Source organism: Ursus americanus, chromosome 31, assembly GCF_024610735.1.
Source record: "Ursus americanus isolate L20-20 chromosome 31, mUrsAme1.1.p, whole genome shotgun sequence".
NCBI lineage: Eukaryota > Metazoa > Chordata > Mammalia > Carnivora > Ursidae > Ursus > Ursus americanus.
The window spans coordinates 6,617,516-6,633,590 of NC_142157.1; the positions used below are offsets into that span (position 1 = coordinate 6,617,516).

Below are 16,075 nucleotides of genomic sequence, written 5' to 3' on the forward strand. Positions count from 1 at the left end.
GTAACTAATCCCCAGGGTACCGCGTGAAACATTACTATTGGTGGCAAAGTGAAAATGCCTAGTCATGTGGTCTCCATGAGCGATAAAGGCTCTGACGTAAGGTTGAGAACCAAGCGAGAAAAACAACCTTTCAAATATTTAAATGCCTAGGCCCTCGGAATATGCTCTGTGAGAGCTGGAAGAGCTTTCAGAGAAATCCCAGCGTACTTTACAGATGAGGCAAAATCACTTTGCAGATTCCACCTTCGGCAGCAAGAGTAAACTAGCCACGACTCAGGTCTCCAGCTTTTAATACAGCGTCCTTCCCCCTCCTCGGACCTGTCGCTGAAGTCAACAACAATAGTACACTTTGCCGCGTTTTTAGCAGGGATCAACCTGCCGGGCCAATCTTCTCCTCGACAGTTTTTCGTTTCTATTTTCCATTGCCTCGACTTGGTCTCAGGTTTGTACTGGAATGGAGTCCAAACAGGATAAAATACCATGAGAAGCTTTGTTCAGATTGCAGCAGCCAGGCCAGAGACAGGAAATTCTAGAAACCATGAGAGAGTGCCTGTTCTGACGAGAATTCCAGCAGAGTTTGGTTCAATTCAAGCAAGTTCCAAAACAAAAGAAAAATCCTTACATGATCCGCCAATATTTCTAGGGTACTCCTCCAAAACAAACAGAAATTTACATCTTTAGAGAGTCCCTCACGCCTGGAGCCCATCCACTGCCCGAGCTCCCCTGGCAGCCCCTCTCTCTGTATCAGAAGAAGGCTCGTGATGGGAAGTCCCAGTTGTGTGGACCTTTTGTGAAGCTGCTGCTTGTCTCGAGCCTTGTGGATAACTCTGACAGTGAACGCTTTCCTGAGGCTTTAACGTAGAAAGCTATTGAGTTTCATTTTTCTTGTGCTGGGTAATATGCCAACATTAATTGATATGATGCTGTCATTCTCTCACCCTGTAAAAGAAAATCACTACAAGTTCATGGCTTAATCTTTGCTCATAGGAGACGTAATAAAAGCTATAACTCCGAAAAAAGAGAGGTGAGCATTGTTAATCACTCTGTCAGTGCAAAAAGAATGCTTTCTGCGGCACAGTTGTTCACTGACCTAAGATAAATTTGAAGAAGAGGTCCAATTCTCATCTATGCTCCAGAGGCCATATTGTTTTGCAGACGGTGGAATAAATAAAATCTTTCCTGAAGAGTGAACACGTGCAGGAAAGAGCAGAGTGTGAGGATATGCTGCAGTAAGACAGGCTAGCCAGATGTTAGTGCTGACCTCCACTCGCTGGAATCTGATTGACATCGGGCTTGGATTTCTCCAGCTGTTTGGAAGAGCTACATGGGAAGTCGACTCTTTCCCAAGACTAAAGGGGGCCACCTGCAAAATATCCCCTTCGTTGCCATTGGGATTTCCATTGTGTGTATTTCTGAGATCCTGGATCCCTATTTTTCAATGTATAGAAATGTTATAAAAAGGATTACAGATTTATCAGGAACCAGAACTCTTAAAGAGAGCTCTGCGTTATTTCCACCATGATATGTGCTTAGAGTGTCGGCAGGACCCTACTGAATCCATATTTAATATTTAGTTTCAGGATAATTTGAAATGCGGATGGCACACACTGAAGCCAACAAACTAACAAAAAGCACACACACACACACACACACACACACACACACACGTGTGTGTGTGTTTACGAAAGTGGGATTGTCTATTGTGAACAAGTTCCCGCAAATGAAAACCATCTATAAAACTGTCCACTGGAGCCAATGGAACACTCACTAATTAGAATCATTTCTGGAAACTATTGTTTCAAGAAAATGGTAGTTCCAGGAAGCCTTGTAGGTTTTATTTATTTATGTATTTATTTATGTAGATTTTTATCACTGCAGCCTTGGCTAAAATTAGCATGGTGAAGCAAGGACAGCAAAATTGCATATTTTAAATATGCCTTAAAACTGAGCATTAGTCATGATAAAACACCAGATACCCCAGGATTCAAACCCAGCAACTCTGTAAAAACCACAGAAATTTGGATCTCATGTATAGATCCGTTAGCTGAAATTTACCTCTGCATTACCTACAAAATAAGGGGTTTGGGAGTAAATTGAGAATGCAAATTAAATTGCAGGCCAAGGTTTAAAGGGAACAAACTGGCTTCAAACAGACCCTTAAGCATTTCAGAAGCAGCTATTTACATATAAGCAATTAATGCCTGAATTACAAATCATTCTTATCTGTTCATTAAAACAAGCTCCCCAGGACCTCTATTAGACTTTTAAAAAATCTAGATATATAAATTGTATACATCTGAAAGTAGGAACACATTCCACTGTTCACCCTTCACTAATTCAGATTGTTCTTTTTGACAGTCTGGGTGAGAAAGGTTTTTGTTTGCTCTTGGAGCAAAAACAGCTCTTAGCGATCACACCGACATCGATCCCTGGTGTCTTGGGGATTTAGAAATGACCTCCTCAGAGTGGCAAAGCAGGTCACAGAGGAGAGAGCCACTTAGGTGGGTTCAGGGGTTCAACTTGCCCCAAATAGCGCCCCACTCGTGTTTCCAGCATTTCACACGTTTGTGATCGGACTCATTCTGGATGAAGGCAAATAGCTCTTCCAAGGGGCCCTTGTTGAAACGAACACACATGCTCCTCTGAGAGAGGAGACAGTCCGGGAGCGTGGACGGGTCGGGGACAGCAGGCGGCCGAGGTGCACAAGAATGGACAACGCGGTTGGGGAGGACGGGTCTGAGTCTCGGGACCTTTATTTTTTATTCTCAGAGCTAGGAAGAGAGCACGTGTAAATATTGCTAGCTTCATGGTGTCAGGTGAACAAAGAAGATGAAGAAAGGAAGTGCTAAGTACAGGTTCTGTCTACTCCGTAATCGCGCTAACGGCCCGTCTTGGTTCGAACTCGCTGGATGAGCTCCAGCATTCCCGGCAGGTTGTATCCAAGAGTGGGGGACAATTTCGAACCTCTTAGCCTCTGCTTTTTCGAGGCTGAAGCCCCTTGTGCTGCCTCATGCCAGTCCACCTGGTGTGGCTCCTTCTAGCTCCTGGTAAGCCCTCTAAAATACTGAGAGCCTGACTGTAAATACCCACATGATTTCTATCACCCCTGATCACGCATGGCCCTCACGTCTGCATAAATGTCTGGACTACTGTAGGAAAAGTTTTCAAAATTAAAAGTCAAGCCCAAGCGAAGTATTTCTAGGGTATTGTGAAATATGGTTGGCAACAAACTTTCACATGCTGAGAAGTCAAATAAAGTCAAATACATAAAAAGCCCATGCCTTTCTGTGACCTACCGAACATGTACACATTGTCCAATGTGTAACATTGTAAATGTTATTTTAGCCTCAGGTGATGTATCTGTTAAAAACCATATCATATTACAACCAAGTAGATGTTTTAAAACATAATTGCCTATTGACCAGTTATCTTTTCTACTTAAAAAAAGCTGGAACATCATTTTTTGAAAAATTTTTTTGAATTTTAATTTCAGTGTAGTTAGCACACACTCTTGTATTAGTTTCAGGTGTACAAAGTAGTGATGCAAAAGTTCCATGGGCTCGTCCCGATATGTGTACTCTTAATCCCCTTCACCTATTTCACCCATCCCCTCTACTCCCTCCCCCCTGGTAACCACCAGTTTGTTCTCTGTAGTTCAGAGTCTGTTTTTTGGTTTGTTTTCTTTTATCCTTTGTTCATTTGTTTTGTTTCTTAAATTCCACATATGAGTGAAAGCACATGGTATTTGTCTTTCTCTGACTTAATTTGCTTAGCATAATACTCTCTGGCTCCAACCATGTCATTGCAAATGGCAAGAGTTCATTCTTTTTTACAGCTGAGTAATATTCCATTGTTTGTGTATATATTATATATATATATCATATATATATATCATGAGCACGCTATGAAAGTGCACACGTGAGTTATGTCTTTCTACAATGTCACCTTTAGTCGATCATAAAGCAAAGTTAATCACAATTATATAGCAGGGTCAGGATTCCAAACTCAATGACATTTCACCATGTGATTAAACTTGGCTTCTTATACGGCACACAGAGCAGAACATAAGACAAACCACACAATAAACAAGACAACAGAAATGTGTAGGAACTTCACAAACCAAACGCGAAGTCAGTCTGCGGGTGCGCGGCGGAGATAAGGCCTCTGTGCCGTCCCAGTCAGCTCTGGGCACTGACTGCTTCTTAGGTTCAAGCAGGGAAGGCTCTCTGCTTCTGCTTGTTATCAGTCTTGGGTGTTGGCTGATGCTGTATTGTACATAATTCTGCTACAAATATTGGGGTGCATGTATCCCTTTGAATTAGTATTTTTGTATACTTTGGGTAAATATTTGCAATTGTTGGATGGTAAGGTAGTTCTATTTTTAACCTTCTGAGGAACCTTCAAATGGTTTTCAAGAGTGGCTGCACCAGTTTGAATTCCCACCAATGAATGAACCTTCCCTTTTCTCCACATCCTTGACAGCACCGGGTGTTTCTTGTGTTGTTGATTTTAGCCATTCCATCAGGTGTGAGGTGGTATCTCATTGTGGGTTTGATGTGCATTTCCCTGATGATGAGTGATGTTGAGCATCTTTTCATGTGTCTGTTGGCCGTCTGGATGTCTTCTTTGGAGAAATATCTGTTCATGTCTTCTCCCCATTTTTAATTGGATTATTTATTTTTGGGGTGTTGAGTTTGATAAGTTCTTTATGTATTTGAGTTTGATAAGTTCATTATGTATTTTGGATACTAACCCTTTATTGGATATGTCATTTGCAAATATCTTCTCCCAGTCTGTAGGTGGCCTTTTAGTTTTGTTGATTATTTTCTTCACTGTGCAGAAATTTTTATTTTGATAAAGTCCCGATAGTTTATTTTTGCCTTTATTTCCCTTTTCTCAGAAGACATGTCTAGAAAGAAATTGCTACAGCTGATGTCAAAGAGGTTACCGCCTGTGTTCTTCTCTAGGATTTTGATGATTTCCTGTTTCACATTGAGGTATTTCATCCACTTTGAATTTATTTTTGTGTATGATGTAAGAAAGTGGTCCAGCTTCATTCTCTGCATGTTGCTGTCCAATATTCCCAACACCATTTGTTGAAGAGACTTTCTTTTTTCCTTTGGATATTCTTTCCTGCTTTGTCAAAGATTAGTTGACCATATAGTTATGGGTCCATTTATGGGTTTTCTATTCAGTTCCATTGATCTACATGTTTATTTTTGTGCCAGTACCATACTGTTTTGATCACTACAGCTTTGTAATATAACTTAAGTCCAGAATTGTGATGCCTCCAGCTTTGCTTTTCTCTTTCAAGGTTATTTTGGCTATTCAGGGTCTTTTGTGATTCCATATAAATTTCAGAACTGTTTGTTCTATCTCTGTGAAAAATGCTGTTGGTATTTTGATAGGGATTGCACTAAATGTGTAGATTGCTTCCGGTAGCATAGACATTTTAACACTTGTCCTTCCAATCCATGAACATGGAATGTTTTTCCATTTCTTTGTTTTCTCTTCAATTTCTTTCATCAGTGTTTCCTAGTTTTCAGAGTACAGGTCTTTCATCTCCTTGGTTAAATTTACTGCTAGGTATTTTATTGTTTTTGATGCAATTGTGAATGGGATTGTTTTCAAAATTTCTCTTGTTGCTGTTTCATTATTATTGTATAGAAATGCAACAGATTTCTGTACTTTGATTTTGTATCCTGCAACTTTATTAAATTCATTTATCAGTTCTAATAGTTTTTTGGTGGTCTTTAGGGCTTTATATAAAAAGTATCACGTTTCTTCAAATAGTGAAAGTTTTATTCCTTCATTACCAATTTGGATGTGTTTTATGTCTTTTTGTTGTCTGATTGCTGTGGCTAGGGCTTCCAGTACTATGTTGAATAAAAGTGGTGAGAGTGGACATCTTTATCTTATTCCTGACCTTAGGGTAAAAACACACAGGTTAGATGAGATCGGACGTGCTCAAGGTGGTATGGCTGTAGGCAATGGAATACTACTCAGCCATCAAAACAATGAAATCTTGCCATTTGCAATGACGTGGATGAAACTAGAGGGTATTATGCTAAGCGAAATAACTCAATCAGAGAAAGACAATTATATGATTTCACTAATATGTGGAATTTAAGAAACAAAGCAGAGGATCATAGGGGAAGAGAGGAAAAAATAAAACAAGACTAAATCAAAGAGGGAGACAAACCATAAGAGACTCTTGTCATAGGAAACAAGCTGAGGGTTGTCGGAGGGGAGGAGGGTGAGGGGATACAGTGACTGGGTGCTGTACATTAAGGAGGGCATGTGATGTAATGAGCTTCAGCTATTATATAAGACTGAAATCTTTGACCTCTACCTCTGAAACCAAGAATACATTATATGTTAATTAATTGCATTTAAATAAAAAACACTCAGGTTTTCCCTGTTGGGTATGATGTTACCCGTGAGTTTTTCATATAAGGTCTTTGTTATGTTGAGGTATGTTCCCTCTAAACCTACTTTGTTGAGGGCTTTCATCATGAATTGTACTTTATCAAATGGTTTTTCTACATCAACTGAAATGATCATGTGGTTTTTACCTTTTCTCTTATTGATGTGATGTATCACCTTGATCGATTTGCAAATATTGAATCACCCTTGCATCTTGGGACTAAATCCCACTTGATGGTCATGAATAATTTTTTTAATGTATTGTCAGATTTGGTTTGCTAACTTTGGTTGAAGACTTTGAATCTAGGTTCATCAGAGATATTGGCCTGTAGTTCTCTTTTATTGTGGTGTCTTTATCTGGTTTTGCTATCAGGGTAATGCTGGCCTCATAAAATGAGTTTGTAAGTTTTCCTTCCTCTTCTATTTTATGGAATATTTTGAGAAGAATAGGTATTAACTTGTCATTAAATGTTTGGCAGAATTTGTCTGCGAAACTGGTCCTGGAGTTTTCTTTTTTGGGAGTTTTATGATACTGTTTCAATTTCATTGCCAGTAATCAGTCTGTTCAAATATTCTATTTCTTCCTTCTTTAGTTTTGGGAGGTTTTATGTTTCTAGGAATTTATACATTTCTTCTAGGTTGTCTAGTTTGTGGGCATGTAATTTGTTATAATTCTTACAGTCCTTTGTATTTCTGTGGTATCTGCTGTTTTTTTCTCCTCTTTCATTTCTGATTTTGTTTATTTGAGTTCTCTCTCTCTCTCTCTCTCTGAGTCTGGCTAAAGGTTTATCAATTTTGTTGATCTTTTCAAAGAACCAGCTGCTGGTTTCATTGATCTCTTGTTCTTTTAGTTTCTATATCATTTATTTCCGCTCTAATCTTTATTATTTTCTTCCTTCTGCTGGTCTGGGGTTTTGTTTGTTGTTCTTTTTCTAGCTCCTTTAGGTGTAAATTTGGGTTGTTTATTTGACATTTTTCTTGCTTCATGAGGTAGGCCTCTATTGCTATAAACTTCCCTCTCAGAACACCTTTCGCTGCATCCCAAAGATTTTGGACAATTGTGTTTTCATTTTCGTTTCTCTCCATTTAATTTTTGATTTCTTCTTTGATTTCTTGGTTGACCCATTCATTGTCTAATAGCATGTTGTTTCACCTCCATGTATTTTGGTCTTTCCAGATTTTTTTTCTTGTGGTTAATTTCTAGTTTCATAGCTTTGTGGTTAGAAAAGATGCATGAATGACTTTGATCTTTTTTAATTTGTTGAGACGTGTTTTTTGGACCAGTATGTGATTATTCTGGATAATGTTCCATGTGTACTTGAAAAGAATGTGTATTCTTCTGTTTTAGGATGGAATGTTCTGAGTATATCTGTTAAAACCATCTGGTCCAGTGTGTCATTCAAAGCCACTGTTTCTTTGTCAATTTTCTGTTTGTATGATCTGTCTATCAACATAAATGATGTGTTAAAATCCCCTAGTGTTATTGTATTACTATTGATCAGTTCCTTTATGTTTGCCATTAACTGCTCTATGTATTTGGGTGCTCCCATGTTGGGTGCATAAATATTTACAATTGTTGTATCTTCTTGATGGATTGTTCCCTTTATGATTATATACTGTCTTCCTTTGCCTCTTGTTACAGTCTTTGTTTTAAAGTCTATTTTGTTCTCTTAGCATAATACCCTCTAGCTCCATCCATGTTGTTGCAAATGGTAATATTTTGTTCTTTTTGATGGCTGAATAATTTTCCATTGTGAGTATGTATAGCTATCTCTATCTATATATCTATATAGATAGATATAAATACACCACATCTTCTTTATCCTTTCATTAGTCGATGGACATTTGGGCTCTCTCCATAGTCTGGCTATTGTTGATAATGCTGCTATAAACATTGGAGTGTATGTACCCCTTTGAATCTGTATTTTTGTGTCGTTTGGGTAAATGCCTAGTAGTGCAATTGCTGGATCATAGGGTATTTCTATTTTTAACTTTTTGAGGAACTTCCACACTGTTCTCCAGAGTGGCTACAAAAGAGAGAAAAAAAAAGAGAGAGAGAGAGGCAAACAAGTCATAAGTGACTCTGAATGATAGAGAAAAAAACTGAGGATTGATGGAGGGAGGTGGCTGGGGGATGGGCTAGGTGGCTGATGGGTATTAAAGAAGGCACTTGTGATGAGCACTGGGTGTCACATGTAAGTGATGAATCACTGAACTCTACTCCTGAAATCACTATTGCACTGTATATTAATTAACACAATTTAAATAAAAAAATAAAGTCTATTTTGTTTGATATAAGTATTGTTAACCCGGCTTTCTTTTGATATCCTTTTGCATTTTAAATATTTCTCCATTCCCTCACTTTCCATCTGCAGGTGTCTTCAGGTCTGAAATGTGTCTCTTGTAGGCGGCACATAGATGGGTCTTGTTTTTGTATCACCCTATGTCTTTTGACTGGAGCATTTAGTCCATTAACATTCAAAGTAATTTATAGATATGTATTTATTTTCATTCTGTCACTTGTTTTGTGGTTGTTTTTGTAGTTTTTCTCTGGTCCTTTCTTCTCTCACTCTCTTTCATTGTTGGTTGGCTTTCTTTAGTGATATATGTGGATTCCTTTTTCTTTATTCCTTATGTATCTATTATTGGATTTTCATTTACAGTTACCAGTTTGTATATAACATCTCTACAGGTAGCTGTCTCTATTAGGTCAAGTAAGTCTGAACCCATTCTTTAAAGCTGGAACATCTTTTAAAGGAAATCCTAGTTTTTCTTAGAGAAGGTAAATGACAATCCTGTCTTACTTCCATTGCAGATGATATTATCCAATCTTAGAAACATCCTCTTCCTCTCAGGCAGCTGAGTGTCAAGCAAATGACAGGCCACTCATGTTGCCTTCTTTCCTAACTGGACAATTTTTTTTGAATGACCAATCCTTATAAATTTTTCACTATTTATATAACTAGAGCATTTGTTTTCCATTTCCTTTTCTATAAAATGGAGCTGTTGGGTTTTATTCCTGGGAGAGTTCTACTGGCTGTTTTGAGATGTGAAATGGTTTTGAGGATCATGTTAGATATACAGATAAGGGGAGGTCACCTGTATTCAAGAACTCGAGCACATCAAGGCAGATTTTCTGTGCATAAAATATCTGTGCTCCCACCATCCCAGAGAGAAATGGTGAAAGGAATTTTGAGATGTCTCAGGCCCTTGGGACACTCAGTTAAGACTCCTAAGATGCTTGAACAAAAAGAGAAGCATGAAATGGTTCAACTAAATGGGTGTGAGGAAGATGAATCAGATTATCTCTAGAAGGCCAAAAACTTGCCATATGGTAGAGACTTTTGAAGAGCATACATCCCTCTCCAAGATATTAGCATGTGGTTAGAGGGAATGCTGTTGGTGTGATTCAATGTGATTCCAGTCTTTCTGTCCTCAGAACAAATGCTGAGTGCCGAGTGTGCAGGTGCACCTGCTGGGATGAGTAGTGATATGGTGACAACAACCCTGGAGGACAAAGCAGCCCAGGTCACAGGGTCCTCTCAGTAGAGGGAGTAACAATTCAGTAACAAAGTGGGGTGGGGTTTCAGCACCAAAACCACTGTGATTGTCACCCAAGCACTAGATAATTCCCAGACTGATGGAGCCTGAGAAACCAAGAATTAAGTATTATACAATGTTGTCTAAATCCAACCATAAATATGACACAAATATGCACATTATCCCAGATCTCACCACCTGTTATTCTTGATCCCCTAAGTCAGGGATATGTAGAGCGGCAGGGGAAGATAAAATTCTGTTGTCCCTGAACAGAACTCTGTTTTTCACTGTCCACTTGAAACTTTAAAGTGGGCTAAATGTTTTATTACTTAACCCACTCATAGCTCTCAGTACTAATAAACTGCTAATCTGATTTGATTCCTAATGGGAAGGTGCTGAAGATGAGAATGTCAAGTGCAAGTCAGCTGGTTGGTGTGAAATATGCCTATACAAACATATGGAGCTTTATCTCTAAAATTATTTTCCTCTTTGGCATTTTGAACCAAAGCAGTGTGAATACTGAAATTCAATCTGGAATGGTTATGGCCCTGAGGCTCAAAAGCAGTAACTAAACACACCCCCCGCCACACACATCACCCGCTCTCCGTGGCCCCCGCTCTGGACAGTGTCTGACTCTTAAACTCTGAACAGGACTCACTACTGATGATGTAAAAATGCCCAGTCGGAACAACTGATCCATCAACTTTAGAGGGAAATTCAACATTAAGATCAAGAACTTTGTTTACTTTTTCCAAAGTTGCTAGATTTTTCAACCCACTCCCACAATATCTACCAAAAAGAAAAACAAAATAATGACAACCAGAAAGAAAAACAAAATGGCCAATTTTACCTCAGACTTTACTTCTCTTCCTTGTCTGTCTCCATCTTTTCCCAAGAGGTTGTTGATCTTAAATTTGAGGTCATTTGACTGTTCATGATAAGGTTTTGCACTAGAAATGATCAGAGGTTTTGTTAGAAGAGTGTCTCCATCTGATTTTGAAAAAGTCTGGACATAATCATAAAGAAAATCTCTTGACTTCAAGCCATTTCTGCCAGATTCCTCAGAAATTTTGCTAGCTAGTAATTAAGGCGGCCTGATCACAAACGTCAAATTAGCCAGGGCTCCCTGAATCAGGTACGGAAGAGAAAGAGCATGATTGTGAGTTCCATATAGAGAACACTTAGGGAAGGAAATCAGAATTGTACACATGTCAGCATCTAACCAGGAACCAGATTTGCCTCACATGATGCTGTGCAAAAGTTTTTAAACCCAATGTCTTTGACCAAAATGCCTGGCCTTGGTTGTCAGTGGACCACATGTAAATACCAGATGAAAGAGCGGGACCCACAGCCTGGCTCTGGTCCCATGAGGTGTTGGAAGAACTGTTAATCTGAGAGCAAAATCATTTGGCTGCAGCATAAAATAGTATGTTTCTTGGTCAGTGTGGTCATGTTTTTATTGAGGAAATAGATTATCGAGAAATGTGTACTGTTTATAGTTTTGTCAGATGCAAGGGTTGTTTCTAGGTCACATAATTCTTCGTTGTCAAATACGCAGCTCCAGCAGTTTTCCTCAAAAAGGCAGCCCAGGTTCTGAATCTCAGGATCTCAATTCATTCATTCATTCATTCATTCATTCATTCATTCATTCATTTGCCAATGACTGAGAGCCAGTGATGTGAGAAGACATATTAAATTTGATTATATAAACAGAAAATCAAACAAATGACCTGGCTGAGGAGATAGCCACAGAAACAGATAATTATTCATTTGAACCCCCACATGAAATTACCATTTTTATGTCAAAAATGTTTAATATTGGCAATTTCATGTGGTACAATCTTTTTAATGCAATTTGTTAAGCTCAGTGACAGAAATATGCAGAGTTTTCCTTGCTGTTTGCTTGTTTGTGGGTAGCATAAGAAAAGGAAACTTGAGCTGGAGACTGTGGATTGGAGAGTGGGCACGCCTGGGTGGGTTTGCTGGAGGACACCTGGTTACGATACATGAAGAAGCTGTGGATTATGCATTTGAGAGAACCTTCTGGAACAGATTGCCTTTAGAAAATTATCCCAAAGTGGCCTTAGTTATTTAATCAGGGAAGCTGTTCAAAAAGAGAAGACTATCAGGACAGAAGTGCTGATTCCTAAGGCACTGACACAGAAGCCTACAAGTAGTTAATTGACCCCTTGATTTCTTTGCTTTTACTGACCTAGAGTGTTCCACACCCTCTATTCACCTACCTGCCGCCTTAATTCCTGGAGCTGGTTCCCTGATCAAAAATCCCTGCAGAAAGTGGTAAAGACCTTGAGCACATTAGAGCTCATGGTCTTATGTGAGGAGCTCTACTGCTTCCTGAACATGGCATCATCAGCCGTAGACTTTGACTCTTGCTTTCCAAAATAGTCCTTATACCTAGTGTCTGGATTCTAAGCCCTGATTTGTTGATTCAGGGTTGATGACTCGAAGCCTGTAAACGCTGACCTTGGCTGGATTTAGTCTTGGCCTCACCCTTGCAAAATCTTTTGGTTTTCATTTCCTGACTTTCAAAACCTCTGCTCTTAATTCAGCTGGTTCCTGCCATGGAGTAAGCAGGCCCCATATTCAGGTTCTGCTTTCTGTTCTGAGCAAGCAGTCCCAAGTCCTGAAGAAAGTCATTTTGAACATCTAACACAAGAGCACAGGGGACTAAAGCATATTGAGTTAGACTCCAGTAAACTCTTGCTGCAACTCCGAGTTCTCTAAAAAGTTCAATGAAAGTGAACACATCATTCTCTGGGAAGCCCTTGATGGTTGAGGCTGCCAATGGTTTCACTTTACACTCTGTGGCTTACCACACAGACAGTTATGGGGGAAAAGAACAAGCTTGCAGCCTAATAATTCATTAGAACTAGAAAACGCATCGCTCATGAAGATAAAAGGTTGTATACATAGACATATTTCTGGATATGCATTGCCACAAATGATGAGAAAGAAAACATAACCGTTAAGAGGAATTGTATCCTTCAGGGACCCTCTAGAAGACTTTCTGCATCACAGAGAGGTTGGGCTTATTGGACTTAATGCCTCCTAAGGTTTCATCCGATTCTATGATCATGTGACTTGCAAAAGCTTATTTATTTATTTATTTATTTATTTATCCAACTATGAGATAGTATCCTTCGTTACCTAGCATCACGAAGGTCATATTACTATATGTTCTATGAAGCGTGTACTGCATTTCTGGGGACATTTTAGTCCATATACTACCCCAGGCTTTTAATCATCCCAGGAACGGCCTGTGACCCATTGACAAGAGCAGAGTGTGTTTGTGGAAGGTGGTCTAGAGCCCTGCATGAGGACACATTTCGAGACACAGTTGGAGATGTCATTTGTGGCCACCCCACTTGTATTTTCCCTGCTATCAAGGAATAATCACTTTCTGCGTGGGCAAACACATTTTGATGCTCCATTCTTACCTTTTTAGGCAGGTCTACCAGTAACTTGTTTTCTATGATGACAAGATGCATCCCAAATTACTCTAAAGATGATATTGATTTTCCTACAAATAATAAGTCCAGCCGCAGGAGAACCATAAAACTTCAAGTTGTTGCTTCAGTGAGTGTTACCGTGTAATGTCAGTAGCTTTGGTTTTTATTTAATTTTGTGATTAAAGTTTTTATTGATTTCCCTGCAGGGTAGAATATATCAATACCTTTGGTTTCAAAGGAGCATTCAGTAACAAGAAAACATAAAAGGACTCAAGTACAGAAAACCGGTGCTATATTTTAAAATTTAAGAAACTGCCACTATGAATCCCCAAGGTGTGTCTTTGGAACTTATTTTGGTTGGGGCCACTCAGCCTTGTGTGTTAGCTAGTCCCTGCGGTAGCAGCTGGTTCATAGGCCTATGAAGTTTAGTCGAGAAATGCTTAGCTAGTAGTTATGAGAGTTAATACTATTTTGCCAGAAGCTGATGCACCAGCAAGTGAATCATGCTCCACGTTATCATAAATCATGTGTGTTCCTCTCTCTTCACCGCAGAAGGAGTAGCTTGATGTTGGCCAGTCTACCGAGGCCCTGGGGGAAGCCCTATGCGTATGAGAAAGATTGCTCTTCTCAGAGGCATTGCATCACTGAGAAACGCGGTCAAAGCTGAGACTGAATCTGACTCAGAATGGACCCCGCGATGATTCTAGAGCATCTATGAAACTATACAGGAAACGTGTGGTTTCCTTTAACATTAGAAATGGTCCTGCTACTCTCAAAGTAACCCCATTCAGGGTGCTATCTTCTCTTCCCCTGCCAACTGGGGGAGCCCGGCAGGGTGCCTTCCCTTTTGTGGGATGCATGGGGGACATTCTCTAAAGTCTGAACTACTTCCTATGACACAGATGGACTGGTGACATTTCCCAACTCTTACAGTTGAAACTAGTGTTTCACAAGTGACATTTTACCTGACCCCCCTGCTGGCTCCAGGGCGGCAGGATTTTCCCATCCTTACTCTGCTCACTAGGAAACGAAGCCTCGGGGGGATGCTAAAGGTGTGTTTCCTGACTTGCAGGTAGCAGATGGCAGAGTTAAAAATTAAACCTAGGTCTCTACTCTACTGACCCTTCCACCCACTCGACCACGAATCAACCAGCCTTCTTCACTTATTGGCCTTGGCAGGTTAGTTTGTCTGGATTTGTTTTTCTGTGTGAGTCAACGGCTCGTCCTGATGTGGGAGAACCGTGGGGGGGGGAGGGCTGGTCACCTGCTGGCCTGCCTTACACGCCTGTCCACATGGAGCCTTCTGTCTTGCTAGTAGCTAGGGGAGCCCGTCCTCAGAGCAGAGGCTTCTCTGGCAGAGAGGCAGGGCACCCTTCCGTGCTGGAGAAAAGGAAATATGGACAAAGATATCAACCAGGCAGATTTCGCAAGCGCACCAGTCGTTCGTCTATCATCAGAAAGATACAGCAGTTTTGTTTCTCTTCTCCCTCCTCCTTAAAAACACATTCCCTTTTGTTTGAAATCCCAGTCAGTTTTTAAAAGAAGAAGGCAGGACGATCTCTGTCGCACACAATCCTGAAAATATAAGTGAGTGTCCTGCAGCTGGGGAGAGAGCCAGGAAATGGAGTTAGATGGCTCTTCATCAACAAAAACAGTTTTAGAAAGGCGTCCCTGTGCTCTGGCCTCCCCAGAGTTCCCTCGCCTCTGTTCCTTCATCCTGTTTGAGAAAAACAAAGAGAAACGAAAACCTCGGTTTAAGTCGAAGACTGAGGAGGACACTCATGCTTGCTTCTCACTACTAGATCTGAAATCTATACTCTCATTGGATCTTCCAACTGTTCATCGGAAGGTGCACGTTAGCAGGAAAAGGTCCGCGGTCTCCAGGAACGCAGCCCGCCAAGTGCAGCAGCCTCAGGCCTGGGACGGCGGTGCCGGGCTGGTCAAGACTCAGAAGACAGAGGCCGAAAGATAAAGAGAAGCGAGGTGACCCAAGCACACTCCCCCACTCTGCGGGACTGAAGGATCCCAACGAATGACTTTTTGGTTAAGATACTGCTGATGCTACAGTCAAGTGTGACCTGCTGGGACTACTGCCCGAGGTTACTGTGCGTCAGCTCTGAATGAATGCTTGTTGAATTAACTCATCCCACTTTTTACCCCCCCAAAGACCCCATGGAATTATACTTACGGGAGGTAAGGAGAAATGGTCTATAGCCTCTGCCTTCGGTCGGGGGGCCTTCGCTGTCTGAAGTAAGGGGAATGTGGGGAGGAAGGTGCCGAAAAGGAGCAAGGCAAGGGGGTAGAGGAACATGACGGGAAGCATTCGCAATTTATCTGCCTGCGAAGCCTTAGTTGGGTAAACTCGGGTTTTCCTAACCGGGCCTCGCTGGTCCTGTTTCTTGTCGCTGTTGTGAAAATCAGCCCTGCGAGAACCCTTGGGCTTTTTTCAAAATACCCTGAGAATAGGCCAAAGAAAAGGGCAGAGAGTGGTGTTGCTGGGACAACGCCAAGACAAAGAAACTTTTAGATTTCTGGGGACAAGAGGCCATGTGAAAGGAATTTTCCCTTTCACACACACACACACACACACACACACACACTCTCTCTCACACACACACACACACACTCACTCACACACA

General features: G+C 40.6%; 1 long non-coding RNA gene across 1 annotated transcript; it reads right to left on the reverse strand.

Annotated features, from left to right (window-relative positions):
- Nucleotides 1-2,465: 2,465 nt before the first annotated feature.
- LOC123784890 (uncharacterized) lies at nucleotides 2,466-15,829 on the reverse strand. Its single transcript, XR_006777570.2, has 3 exons — nucleotides 15,625-15,829; nucleotides 10,817-10,916; nucleotides 2,466-8,453 (listed from the first exon to the last, which is right to left on the reverse strand). It is a non-coding gene; the product is annotated as an uncharacterized LOC123784890 (long non-coding RNA).
- Nucleotides 15,830-16,075: the final 246 nt, after the last annotated feature.